We start from the raw sequence: 13,866 nt of genomic DNA on the forward strand, positions 1-13,866 counted from the left end.
GCTAAGAGGGGCACCCTCTTGAGACCTTTGAAAGCATGTCAGTGGAGTAATTAGAATGATGGACATTAGATTCTAAGGAAGGAAGGATGTATATAAGGGTAAGATCAATAGTGAAAATTTGGTGAAGTCATATATTGGAAAGTAGCACTGAAGTCAGTGTGCTGGAAGGAGAGCGGAATGCATCAAAAATGCATGTGTGTGTGTCTGTGTGTGTATATCTGTGTGTGTGTCTGTGTGCATATATATACACATATATACACATATATATACACAATATATGTCTGTGTATATATATATATATACACATCTGTGTGTGCGTGTGTACATCTATGTGTGTGTCTCTGTATGCATTTCTATGTGTGTGTGTCTGTGTGTGTTTCATCCAGCAAAATCCAATGACTCAGGAACAGCCACAGAGAAGGCAGAGATTGGATTTAATGAAGTTCGGGTTAGATTTTTGGCATACTGAAGGTGGAGGCTCAGGACAGCTGAAGCTGTTCAGTGGAGTCATTACTATAAAAGATTCTGGACTCTAAGTTGGGTAGGAGGAAAGTGGGAATATGAAGATATTTACATTCCCATCCACAGTGTATGAAAATGTTGATTCTTCATATATCTATGAGATGGTACCAATCATTTTAAAACCATGTAACACTCTAAGGAGCAAACAGTGGCATTGAATCTATCACTTACCTTGCATCTCCCTAGTCAAAATTGAGCCACCTTGAACTACTTACTGACCTTGCTTCATTTTCTTGTCAAATGCCTTCCATATCTCCCCAACATTCTTCCAGTTATATTTTGTCTTTTTTTAAATCTTTTTATACTTTATCTTGTAAAATCAATTTTAGGAATTTATATACATTAGGGATATTGATTCTTTGTCACCTGTTTTAACATTTTCTCTGTAGATTATTTGACTAAGTTTTTTTTGTTTTTTTTTTTTTTTTTTTTAATTTATGATAGTCACACAGAGAGAGGGAGAGAGAGGCAGAGACACAGGCAGAGGGAGAAGCAGGCTCCATGCACCGGGAGCCTGACGTGGGATTCGATCCCGGGTCTCCAGGATCGCGCCCTGGGCCAAAGGCAGGCGCTAAACCGCTGCGCCACCCAGGGATCCCCGATTATTTGACTAAGTTTTTATTATGTTTTTGCTTATAGAAGTTTTAAATGTTAAAATATTAAATTGATCATAATTTGTCCAATAGCTTTTGGTTTTCCCATTTGTGTTTAGGACAGCTTCCCTCATGAATACTTCAAAGTAATCTCATATATTAATTTTAATACTTGACTTCTTTAAATATTTTAATTTTGGAATTTATTTCTGTATGGTGTAAAATAGGGATAAACCTTATTTTTTCCCCAAACATGTAGCCTATTTTCTCAACATCATTTATAGAAAAATTTCATTTTTTTCTCATCTTTTTGCAATACCAAATGTGCTATAGATTAAATTCCATGCATTCTTGGATATCTTTATCAGTCCTCTGTTCTGTTCTTCTGGGATTGCCATATTTTGTTATAATTTAGCTTCTTAGAATATTTTAATATCTGATAGGACAAATCCACCTAATTTATGCATATATTTCACATTGTTCTTGGCAATCCTCATACATTTATTCTTCCATATAAATTTCATATTCAATTTGTCCAGTTCCCAAATATACCCCGTTAAGACGATGACTAAAATTTTATTAGATTGAATTATTTGTTTTGGAGAATTAGAATTTTAATTAGGAATAAAGCCTGTCAAAAAAAAAAAAAAAAAGGAATAAAGCCTGTCATTCCTAAGTCTTCTTTATATCTTTCAATAAAATATGGTTATTTCAAATAGGACTTACATGTTTATTGTTGCATTTAATATTATTTTTGTTATTTTTCCATAACATGTTCTGTTAAAAGAAATGTATTATATGTGTTCCATATCCTGCTGCTTAGGGCAATTATATTATCAGTTATAATTACTTTGAGTGATGCTCTTTTATTTTCTAAACATATAACAACATCGGTGAGTAAGGAAAGTTTGTCTCCATTTCTGGTATTTTTATTACCAATTTCATTTTTTTTTAATTTCTTCACGTAACCCCTCTGACACAATTTTGAATAATAGGTATTCTCAGGTTTCATCTTGATTTTAATGGGACTTCTCTTAGCAGTTCTCCATTTATAGCACATTTGCTGTTTGTTTCTGATAAATACTCTTGCCTTAGGCATTTGTTTTCCCCCTTTTTAAATTAGACTTTTCATTTAAAAAAAACAACAGTGTCTGCTTTTACCTTTATTGCCTTGACTTTTTGGTTGGCTTTGTTTCCTCGCTGAATAATCTATTTTCATATTCATTAATTATATGCACTGTCTTTAGGTTTATTTTCCTCATCTTGCATTTCATGGGTGACAGGATCTTCATTTGCACCACCTTTAACGTAGGTGCTTTGTTGAAGTGGAGGTGGGGGGGTGTCCTGACAGCTGCTCCTGTCTGGCCCTGCCTGCAGACACCCTCATTTCTTTCCACAGACCTGGGGAAATCTTCCATCAAGTAAGACTCTATGTCAGAATCTTTCATTTTTCACAAAAAAGAATGAATTGTTTTCTCTCAGCTTGGTAGAGCATATTGATCTTCCTTCAGTCAATAACACAAAATGCCTGCCCTTCTGGTCCTGCCTAATGACAGCCATTTGGGTAGTCTGGCATGCTGTTCTTGTCACAAGCCCATCTGAGACAACTGCTATCTGAAAGGAATAATCTAAGAATTATGTTGACTACTCGCTTTTCAAGATTCTCCAGGCTTTACTCATAACTCAAATTAGAAAAACAACTGTACACTCAAGACAACACCTTTTGCTAGATCACAGTCCTTGTCCCAGCATGCACTGCCATTAACCACAGCACCAGAACTTTCTTTACAGGATCACTATGAGTTTATAATGTCCACTGGTTTTTATCAGAGGCCAGTGTCAGAAACAGACCCATGGAGTTTCTCTGTGTTCTTAAACAATGATTAGTGACAATGATTATTTTAAATCTCATGTATGTAAAGATTTTACATGACATATTTCTCTCACGCCTTTGGGACTGGATATTATTTCTCTTATAAAATGGGATGCACTTTTTCACTAAATAATGAATGTTATATAATCTATGAGATTGGATTATTTACTGTGGTTGATAGGAATCTTTGCTTCTTTCTTCACCTCTTTGTTGTTCTCACTCTCTCCTTTTACTTTGTGTGTCTCCTTGAAGAGTTTTAATCTTTACCTATTCTTTTATTGTAAGCTGCCTTTGTGAAAATATATTAGATATAATCAAGTCAGGTCATGTATAAATGAGGAATAAAAGTAAAGAAAAGCAATTTCAAGATTCATAAAGCAAAGGAAAGGAAACTGGTACATTTGGTTTTTGGTACTTATGGTAATTGTGTGGGATTCCAATACTTGGCATACATCTGAAAAAAAGTTGCAAGGACTTCCTGTAAACAATTTTTTTTTAACCTTGTTCTCCATCTCTGTCCATGTATGGGAAGCTCAGGGGTTGATATAACTCCTGAATTCTTGGTCAGAATTATATACCAGAAAGAAGTCTAGAAGAAGGTTATGATATTTTTTTACCTGTTATGATATTATGATGTGGAGAGATTCAAGAGCAATCTGGAGATCTAATCTAAAATGCTAGAGGGGAAGCCATGCTTCACTCAGGAAAGAAGGAAAAAGGAAGTAGCCTGTGTGGCCTGAGATCCATGTCACAGTGTCATTTCATATTGGCCATCCTCTGGGCTCACTCACTCTAGGCCCTGCAACAGGTCACAGGTTGAACCACCATGACCGGGTGCCAGTAGAGCTCCAGACTGACTAAAAGGCCCCTCATGGGTTGTGCATTTCTGTGCCTCTCCCCTAGGGAGGCTCAGGCATTGGGGTAAGAGTACCTTACCTTGGGCTCATCACTTTGAAAACAGAATGCTTAATTCAAACAAATAACCACAGAAACAACTTATCATACATGTGTCTAACTGAGTTTGGCAGCATTTCCAGGGATAGGGTTTCAGGGCAACCCTGTATCCACCCCCTTCTATTTGCCTCTGCAAAATCAAAACAAGATGTAATGGGATAATATTTTTGAACTCTTTTCTGAGGTACTTTTTATTGATATAAATCTTTCTTTGTCCTGAGATTCATAACTCATGGAATGAAAGGTGCTCATTAATTTAGTAAAAGGAGGGAAACAGCCTAGAACAAAGGATACATTGGAAGATAGTCTTTGTTCCCCCAAAAAGTGGGGGAAGCAGTAGTTCTAAATTGCAAAAACTTTTCTTAGTACAGCAAGGACAGAGCTACAAATTATGAGCAAAGGAAAGCTTTGCCCTCAAAGGGGGAAAGTTAAAAGTATATGCAGTAGGTAAAGATGATAGGATGTGCAATAGGTAATTTACACTCCATAAGAATGGGGAGACCCCCCACTGAAGGAAGGAGGTTTGTGAGACCAGTATTTATTAGTTTCATGGTTGGAATGTAAAGAACTCTAGAAACAATCTCATTTTGTGGGGGAAGGAGGCCTGGGTCATTCAGGCAAAAATGGAAGAAGAATGAATGGAAACATACTGAAGAAAGGTATGGTCTATTTCTCTGTGTTTCTTCACAACTGGCAGCCATTTTGCTATTGAACCTTCCATCCTCTTACCTTTGCCTTGAAGCTAAAGTAAGGATGCTGGCTTGAAGTTTTGCATTTCTTATCTCTTCTGCACAACCCCATGAATTGTGAAAAGCCCTCTCATGGCTGCAGGTTTTTATTCTGTTTGCTGTATGAGATGACCAGAATATGGTTGTGGGATACCTCCATGATCCTGTCTTCTCGTGAGTTTTTTTTTGGTCTTGTTTTGTTAGTTTGTTTTGATTTTGTAACTAAGCCACAGAGTCGAAAATAATCCAAAACAGTGAAAAACATTTTAAGAGTTGTATTAGTTTCCTAAGGTTGCTGTAACAAAACACAAACTGTGTGTTGTAAACAAAAGACAGCTACTGTCTCACAGTTTGGGGAGCCAGGGGTCTGGGCAGGGCTGCTTCCTTTGGAGTCTATGAGGGAGACTTTGTCCCTCGTCTCTCCTCCAGGGTCTGGAGGTTTTGGTGATCTTTGCTGTTCCTTGATTTATAGAAGCATCACCCCAATCTCTGCCTAATATTCACATGGCAGGGTTGTTTTTTTGTTTTTCTGTGTGTATACTTACCTTGAAAATCTCTCCTTTTTAAGGATGTCAGTCATATTGGATTAGAGATCCAGTATGACCTCATTTTAACTAATTCATCTGCAAAAACCCTACTACCTAATAAGGTCACAATCAAAAGTCAATGGGGATTAAGACTTCAACACATGGATTTGTAGAAGGGAGACACAATTCAAATCATAATAGTTCTTTTGACTTATTTTAAACTTTAATACAGAAAATTATAAGAAAAACAGTTTTTTTTTTGGTCCTCATCTTGAAGAAACTATGGGAAGTCTGTGCAATTTAGAAAGAAGGTTTTGTTTTGTTTTTTCGTGTTTTTTGTTTTGTTTTGTTTTGTTTTTGTTTTTGTTTTTAGCTCATCGTCTGTAAGGAAGATAAGTTCATTCTACTCCTGACTTTCTGTGGCTCACTAAAATCAGACTTGCTTAGGGCCCATATCATCAGATTCCCACTCAGCCTTGAGGACACACTAACCCCAAAGGAATTCCAGTGAAAAATCTCTTTGTTTTTCTTGTTTTTATTCCCGGAGTTAACATTTTTCACATGCAAATATGAGAACACGTGAAAGAACAGGTATTTTCTCCTCTCTGCAGCAAAATCTCAAAAAGAAGATTTATTTTGCATCTTTGATAGACAAATGCATTGAAATATATCTTTCAAAAAAGGGATACTTCCTTTTTTTCTGTACTGGAGGCAGGGACCTTAATTTACATGAAAAAAAATTAGAAACTTTATTTGAGGCATAGATACTCTTATTGCCTTTCTTAACATGTCACAAAAGCCAGAGTAGAAGCAGCCAGTGCCACAAATTCAAGAGCACTTTTAATTCATAAAATATTAGGACCTCCAAAGTCTTCTGGGAAAATCGTTAAAAGTCTGTTCACTTTCAGTAGCTATATTTTCAAATGTATGTTTTAAAAATCACTCAGAAGGCAATTCTCTTTTAATCATCAAAGCAGTTCTTCTGTCCCCATCAGAGGAGATGCAAATAATATTTATTACATGCTCCTCTACAGATGGTAAAATCCCATACAACATAGATAAATATCCCCTATCCTGTAGAAGTGTACATTTTTTGTGTTCAAACTTTGATAGATAATGTTCATGCTAGAACTTAACTACCTAAAATGGGCTTGATAGAACTAAGCGGTCACTCTTACTGTGACCACTGTCATACACTGAGGATTCCCCTGATTGTACTTAAAGCAAAACAGAACAAAAAAACCACTCAAGCAGTTTCCAGGTTTGAAGTCTACAGAGGAAGTGGATCTAGGGAGGAGGAGACAAGGTGCTGATCCTACCTTCAAGGCTTCCAGCTGGGAGCATCCCATCTTCCCACCTCTCTTCTCTGAGCCGCTTCTCCAAAAGGGAAACAGACACTCTGGGCCATGTCTAAGGCCAGTCCAGGGTTACAGTTAGTTGCATGGTGAGGCTGGCTCTAATTTTTAACTTGTGTTCAGATTTTTCCATAACAGCACACTGTTTTCTTATACGTGTCATATATAAACCCAAAATGTTAAGAATAGATTCAACAGTGTGCTGTTTAGCTTGCTGATTCAAGGGAAACAGACCAAAGGTGTTTCTCATACTTAAGACATTAGAGTTTATGAGGAGATACATTTTCAAAGTGACTCTTCAGTTTTATTTTTCTCCTTAATATGTGAATGGCAGTTTTAGATTGTTAGTGAACACCATGCTCAGTCAAGTTTGTCTAGGGGCAAAATCCCTTAGGATGTCTCCTCCTGGAAACATCTCAGAAAGCAAATCTCATTGCAAGTCAAAAGTAATGTGTCCGAAGGGTGCTGTGATTTCCTTAAATTCTCGGTCAGCAGCATTCTCCTCTCTGACTCCTTTCCCTCCAGCCATCTGGAATTACACTCGATGGGAAAGAGGCTGGCAGTTCTTCTCTCTCAGTATTACCAAATAAGTAGCTTTGGAAATAGTTTCCTCACTGGAGTATCACAAAAACCTCCTGAACTGATAAATCTTCCAAGTTCATCTCCGAACAGGTAGCTCGATGCTTGCATCAGCACTTAGCTTGGCATTTGAACTCCTCGTTACTGACTTAAAAATAGGAAGATCAGAGAAAAGGGAAACAGATTCAGAAGTCGGACCCTGATAAAACAGCATGGGGTCCACAATAGCCAAACTGTGGAAGGAGCCTCGGTGTCTATCGAAAGATGATGGATAAAGAAGCTGTGGTCTATGTATACAATGGAATATTCCTCAGCCATTAGAAATGATAAATACCCACCATTTGCTTTGACGTGGATGACCTGGAGGGTATAATGATGAGTGAAATAAATCAGTTGGAAAAGGACAAACATTATATGGTCTTATTCATTTGGGGAATATAAAAATTAGTGAAAGAGTATAAAGGGAATGGAGAGAAAATGAGTGAAAATATCAGTGAGGGTGACAAAACATGAGAGACCCCTAACTCTGGGAAACAAACTAGGGTTGGTGGAAGGGGAGGTGGGTGGGGGTGGGGGTGACTGGGTGGTGGGTACTAAGAAGGGCACTTGATGGGATGAGCACTCGGTGTTATTCTGTATGTTGGCAAATTGAACACCAATAAAAAATAAATTTATTATTAAAAAAAACAGCATGGGGTAGGGTGTGGATTGAAGCATAAAGGGAGAGAACAGTAGCCACGGTGCCCTGCATCACCTGGCCACAACCCCAGGAGCAAAACACAAGTGTTTCTCAGGGAAACCATCCCCTGGGGCAATCCCCGCTGGACCCAGCCTGGGCATCCCAAAGGGACGGTCAGTCCAATCAGCATCCCTGCCCCATTGTCATGTTCTGTCGGACCTTAACAGTCTTTATTTTACTACTATTTGTAGGTTCTAAATAAATGCTGGATGAAGGGATGTGTGAATGGAAAATCTATATATGAATTAATGTTTCAGATGATCTCTGAGGTTGATTTCTAGTAATTTTGCACAAGCGTGCGGAAAGAATAGACTTAGAATCCTCTTTAAAATGTATTTGAAAGAAATTAAAACAACAGTGAATATAAAGGAAGCTAAACTACTCTGTGGATTACATGTGTCTTTTAATCCACTTTGCCCTCTGTATGAAATGTGACATAAAGACATCTGCCAATATTTTAAAGGCTTCTGCTGGTGCCTGAATTATATTTTTAAATTAGACCCTAAAGCTGCATTCTAATGCATTACTTTCATTTGCTAAAGTATACATAGAGTCTCACTCTACTCCCAGGGCGTCCTTTATTTAATCAGTCTGAGAGCAGCACAGAGCATCTCCATCTCCACGTGAATCGTTGCCAGAGCCTGCCAACTTGTACATCTCACCTCTCTGGCAATACATGACCTCCTTGAAGGAAAAGAAAACAGATACATAACTGAAGAGGATATAGGGAGTAGGGGACGAAATCCCTTTTGATAATCAGTGAAATGTATGCAAATCTGACTCTGCATCTGATGTGATTTGATGCATGTCATAGGAAATGCCCACAATAAACAATGTTACCCTTCCCTTGTAAAAGTCAACACAGCATTAATGTTTGACCAAAAGAAATGGAAGGTTGAGGTTAAGGAAACCAAGCTACTATTAGTTATTTTTATAAAGGGGAAGGTATTGTGTGGACTCTAATGGCAGTAGGGGTATTGACAGTGGAGTTTCCCCTTGAACCTGCTTTAAATAAAAAATAGTTGGTTCAGATCCTGGCTTTAATATATAGATAGAAGACAAGTTGGAGATCTAGAAAGAGATTGGAATCTCCCAAAGGGAGAAATGCAGAGCTTCAGGGAGGGAAAGTCATGGAGTAGTGGATGTGAACTGGGGAGGACTCTGCTAGGATCGCAGTAGTCACTAATTGTTCATCCTAGGGACATGGACAGGAAAGTGCATGGACTCTAGCAGAACTGGATTCAAGTCTGAAAGCAGATATTTGTTGACTGTAGGATGCTGGAAATGAGTGGATGCTCACTGAGTCTCAGTTCCCCCATCTATACACTCTATAAAAGTGGAGACTCCATCTCCATTCTAGGCTTTTTTAAGGATTAAATGAAATAGTGATTCAAAGTCTATGACAGGAAACATGGGTGCTCCATCAATGTTAGATGCGGACTTGGGATATTCTTTGGTATGCTGAACAAGCAGCTACCCCAGTTCTCTGGGGTTTAGTACCATAGGTGTCTGCTTCTTTCTCCTGCCATATGTGCTAAAAGTTGGTGGGGATTGGGGGATCCCTGGGTGGCGCAGCGGTTTGGCGCCTGCTTTTGGCCCAGGGCGCGATCCTGGAGTCCTGGGATCGAATCCCACGTCGGGCTCCCGGTGCATGGAGCCTGCTTCTCCCTCTGCCTGTGTCTCTGCCTCTCTCTCTCTCTCTCTCTCTCTCTCTCTGTGACTATCATAAATAAAAATTAAAAAAAAAAGTTGGTGGGGATTATGGAAGGAAAGATGAGACTCTGCCATTTGGACCCTCCTTAGTCATTGCAACAGAGGGAAGAAACATGAGAGGGATGCCTTGGAGCTTTTACTACCTCAGACCAGAAATGATGCACATCACCCTTGCTGCTCACAGTTTATGGATAACATATGATCATTTGACCCTGCCTAACAGGCAGTCAGGGAATGTTGAAGAGGAAGATGGAATATTGGTGAGCAGCATTCTCCCAGCTACCGTGACTTTCTTCCACCAAAACCTCCTATGCATACACTTCACACATACAAAAATTAAAGGTTGCCTTAAAACCAAACACAAAGTACATTTAGTATAATATATAAAAATGTTCATAACCTGGGTATCACTAGCACATTACCACCTGCCAGTTCTTCATCAAATAATGAATTTGACTAAATTGTGTTGCCCTGATTTCAGCCAAAGGAAAGGAAATACCAGCTCTCCCAACCCACCTACAACATACCTTACTTTTTAGTTATTTTGGCAGCTCGATGGGTAGCACAAATCTGATTTCCATTACGTTTTCTGAAAATATAAAAATCACCCTCATACCTCCTTTGCCAATTTTTGGTATTCCAAAGGTAGAAGGGATGTAGGTTGGGAGCATGACACTAATCATGAGTAACCCCAGCTGTCTGACATGGTGGACTCACTTCTCTGACTTGGTTTTACCTCTACATCTGTAAAATAAAGCACTGGGATATATTCTCCAGGGACTCTTCAGCCTCTAATATCAAACTATTCTACAGCAATTTTCAATAAGGATTCCTGCCTGGGATATATAATGCTGATGGAATTTCCTCTGCATTCTACCAAATGGGTTCAATTACGTAGGGACCCAGGAGATCTATTGCCTACTTCCTGCCAGATTAACCACCTCTCTTGGTATCCACAATGGGTCAAGCAGAGAACATTTTGATGTAATGATGTTCACAAATTCTTTCACAAACAGTATTTAATACTACTGACAGTAAACACTGCTATTCATGCCCTTAATGTACTTGAATATTTGAAGTCAGGCTTTGATTTCTCTTTAGGACACTCTTCTCTCCTTTAAATAAAAGTTCATGCTTTAAATGTTCTCTGATTATCTTACGAGGACATCATTCATTTTGCCCAAGGAATGTGGAGCATGCATTTATTCAACCAACATCTCATAAGAGTTTACTGTCATAGGCCTACTGTTAACACCAGTATACAGAGGTAAAGAATATAAATCTTTTCCTCGAGGAGCACTATGAGGAAGAAAAATTGGTAAAATATAATTACCATATAGCATGATAAATATAAAGATAGGGGGAAGAAAGGAGTGATATGTGTTCTTTGAAAATAGGAAATTTTCTGATACCCTGGAGCATAGAAGCTGTGGTTTATCAGCTTTCACAGTGAGGGAATATGTGATGACAATTAATTCGCCATTATCCCATTCCACTATACCAATCATGTCATTGGCATTTGATCACATTTCAAGACATGAAAAGGGATCTCACAGTGGTTAACCCATTCCCCTTAAAATCACTAGAAAGCAGATATGTGGGATATTTAGAGTAAATATGTATCACTAATGCTAATTTTGTCAAGAATAACTCAGAGATTCTTGGTGGGGGGGTCGGGGGGGGTGGAGAAAATTTCTTGACTTTCAAATTGTCTTCTTTTCTCCCTGTGATAACTTACACATTTTTCTTCCTGGTGTCACCATTCTTGACTCCACAGATTCCTTTCTTCATTCTACTACTCTTGCTTTCCCTGCATATTCTTAAAGTCCCTCTTCTTCCTCAGATGACTTTTCTCTGAAAGGCCCTTCTTAAATCACCTTGTGTTCTAAACATCACTTACATATTCTAAATGAATTTTACGCTAATATTTCAAAGCATCATGAGTAAAAGTTAGCAGGAATTTCTCTGCTTGCTATAAGCTTTCTAAAACACAAATTCAGTTATTAGGGGCAGGGACTATTGCACCAGACATAATATGTATCCCTGGAATGTCGATCCAGGTGCCAGAAAATTGCAGGCCAGTAGGAAAATGGTGTAATCTGTGATTCCATCTGGCCCATGAATTTCCAGTGGCCTTGCTTATAGATTGTCAGAACTGTTCATTAAGTTTGTTGTGAAACCAAAGGCTTAATATCTGTAATTTAGAGGGTTCAATAGGCAGTTAAATTGAGTGAAACTATTTTTGAATGACTACTCTAGTTTCAGAGAAATAGCCGACATTGCAGCTCAGAAGAGCTACATTTGAGGCAGCACCAGGAATTTAAAATTATTTATAGGCCCTTTAGAAAAGGGCTTTGCTCTGCTAACTTGAGAAACTTTTTTTCTCCTTTTTATTTTATTTTTTTTTAACAAAAGCTTAAGTGCTGACAAAAGGAAACATTTCTAATGCAGATAGGTTATCAGTCACAACCACATAACTTTAACAGACTCAAAGGGGGCAAAGGTTGATTGTGTTTTCTGTTTTTGTCTTTGTCTGATCTGTGGTTATCTTCAAATGCACGCACCATTGTGAAAATGTGTTTGCATCTAATGTATGTGCTGAAGGGGGACTGTGATGTACTAAATGAGAAGCAAAAATGAATTCTTTATGGAGGCCCTTCTATGCCAGCCATTTATAAGCAATCCCTGAGACACTTTACTAATAATGGGGATGGTTATCCATTCCTCAAATATGAGACGGTTCCCGAACTCAAAATATAGCACAGATAGCTGTTGAAAATATGAAATGTTCTGTGCTTGGCACAAAAAGCTGATGCAGATGTCCAAGTGATGACTAAGAACAAGTGGGTATCAACATGTGCCATCCAGAAGTGCAAGCTTGAAGAGCAATGGAGCCTCATGGTTGCTGGCATCACCAACCACCTAATTTTAAAAGATTTCCAGAGAAGTTCGAGAGCTCATTCCTACATTATGTACAGGGGCACTGGAAACTCATTTTTTAAGGGCTAGATAAATTGTTATCTACTAATACAGGATGATTCTGAGGTTGTATGGCAGAAATTGCTAGTTGCCTCCCCAAAATCCATTTCCCTTTTCGCCCCCAGATACAACACTGATTTTCTTCAGAATAGCCAGGTTAAGAACATCCAAAGTATGCCGGGATAAAAGTGTAAAAAAATACATTTTACTTCTCTTACAGTTTGGGTGATACACTTAATGCAAAGGAGATATAAGTCAGCTGGGAATTTCTGAGAAAGTTTTGCTTTACCGGAAGAGATGCCACCCCTTTTTTCTGTCATTCATTTCCATCATCTTCCTTCCTGGAATGAGGACATGAGCTTGAGATGGAGTATTTCTTTTGTGATCAAGAGGCAATAAGCAAGGTAAAAAAAAAAACATACACATGATGATAGAGCAGAAAGCAAGAAGGAGCCTAGGACTTTAATGATGTTGCAGACTTCCTATTTTGAAAGAAAAATGTAAACCCTCACCACTAATTGCACTGTTGAGAGCTTCAGTTAGGTCTCAGATGCAAATGCATGCTTGGGAATTATAAGAATATGCAGTTTCTATGGAGCATTTCCAGCACATAATGCAAGTAAACAAGCAAATAAATAAAATGAAAGCAAAACACAACCTTAACCAAAACTGTTCAATATGTCGAGGAGTAAGTAATCATTTTTGATAAGAGATATAAATTAGTGTTTAAATTATAATTACCAAGGAATACTGTTCCATGATTTTCTTTATTCTGACATATTAAATTTTGACCACACATTGCTATTTGGTAAATAATAATGGAAATGATGAAATGAGTGTAAAGGCTATTCTGTAGTGAATGCTTCTTTGCAGTTGTACAAGAAAATGGACTTTGAGACATTTATATACTTATACAATTTTCCCTTTGCATTCTTTTCACTGATACTTGCAGTTTTAGAAATCATTGTAAAAAATTATCTGGATCATTTATTATGTCCCAATTCATCACCTCCTCATTGGGTTTTTTTCAATTCCTGACCATCACTCAAATAAAAGACTTGCTTAAAATAACACAAATAGAGTCATTAAAAATGCTTTTCCTAAGCAAGGTACTCTCCCAACATTTCTGGGAAGGTTTCACAAAATGGTTGAGGTAACGAGACACTTACAAAACCAAGCTCATAATTCATCATAGTCCATGCTAAAAGCATACTATTAATGACAGAATTTGAAAGCAATGAAAAATTTCTGTAGTGGAGCAACCCTTTTTGTTAAAGGGATATTTAAACAAGGCTTTTAGGGGG

Source organism: Canis aureus, chromosome 12, assembly GCF_053574225.1.
Source record: "Canis aureus isolate CA01 chromosome 12, VMU_Caureus_v.1.0, whole genome shotgun sequence".
Classification (NCBI taxonomy): Eukaryota; Metazoa; Chordata; class Mammalia; order Carnivora; family Canidae; genus Canis; species Canis aureus.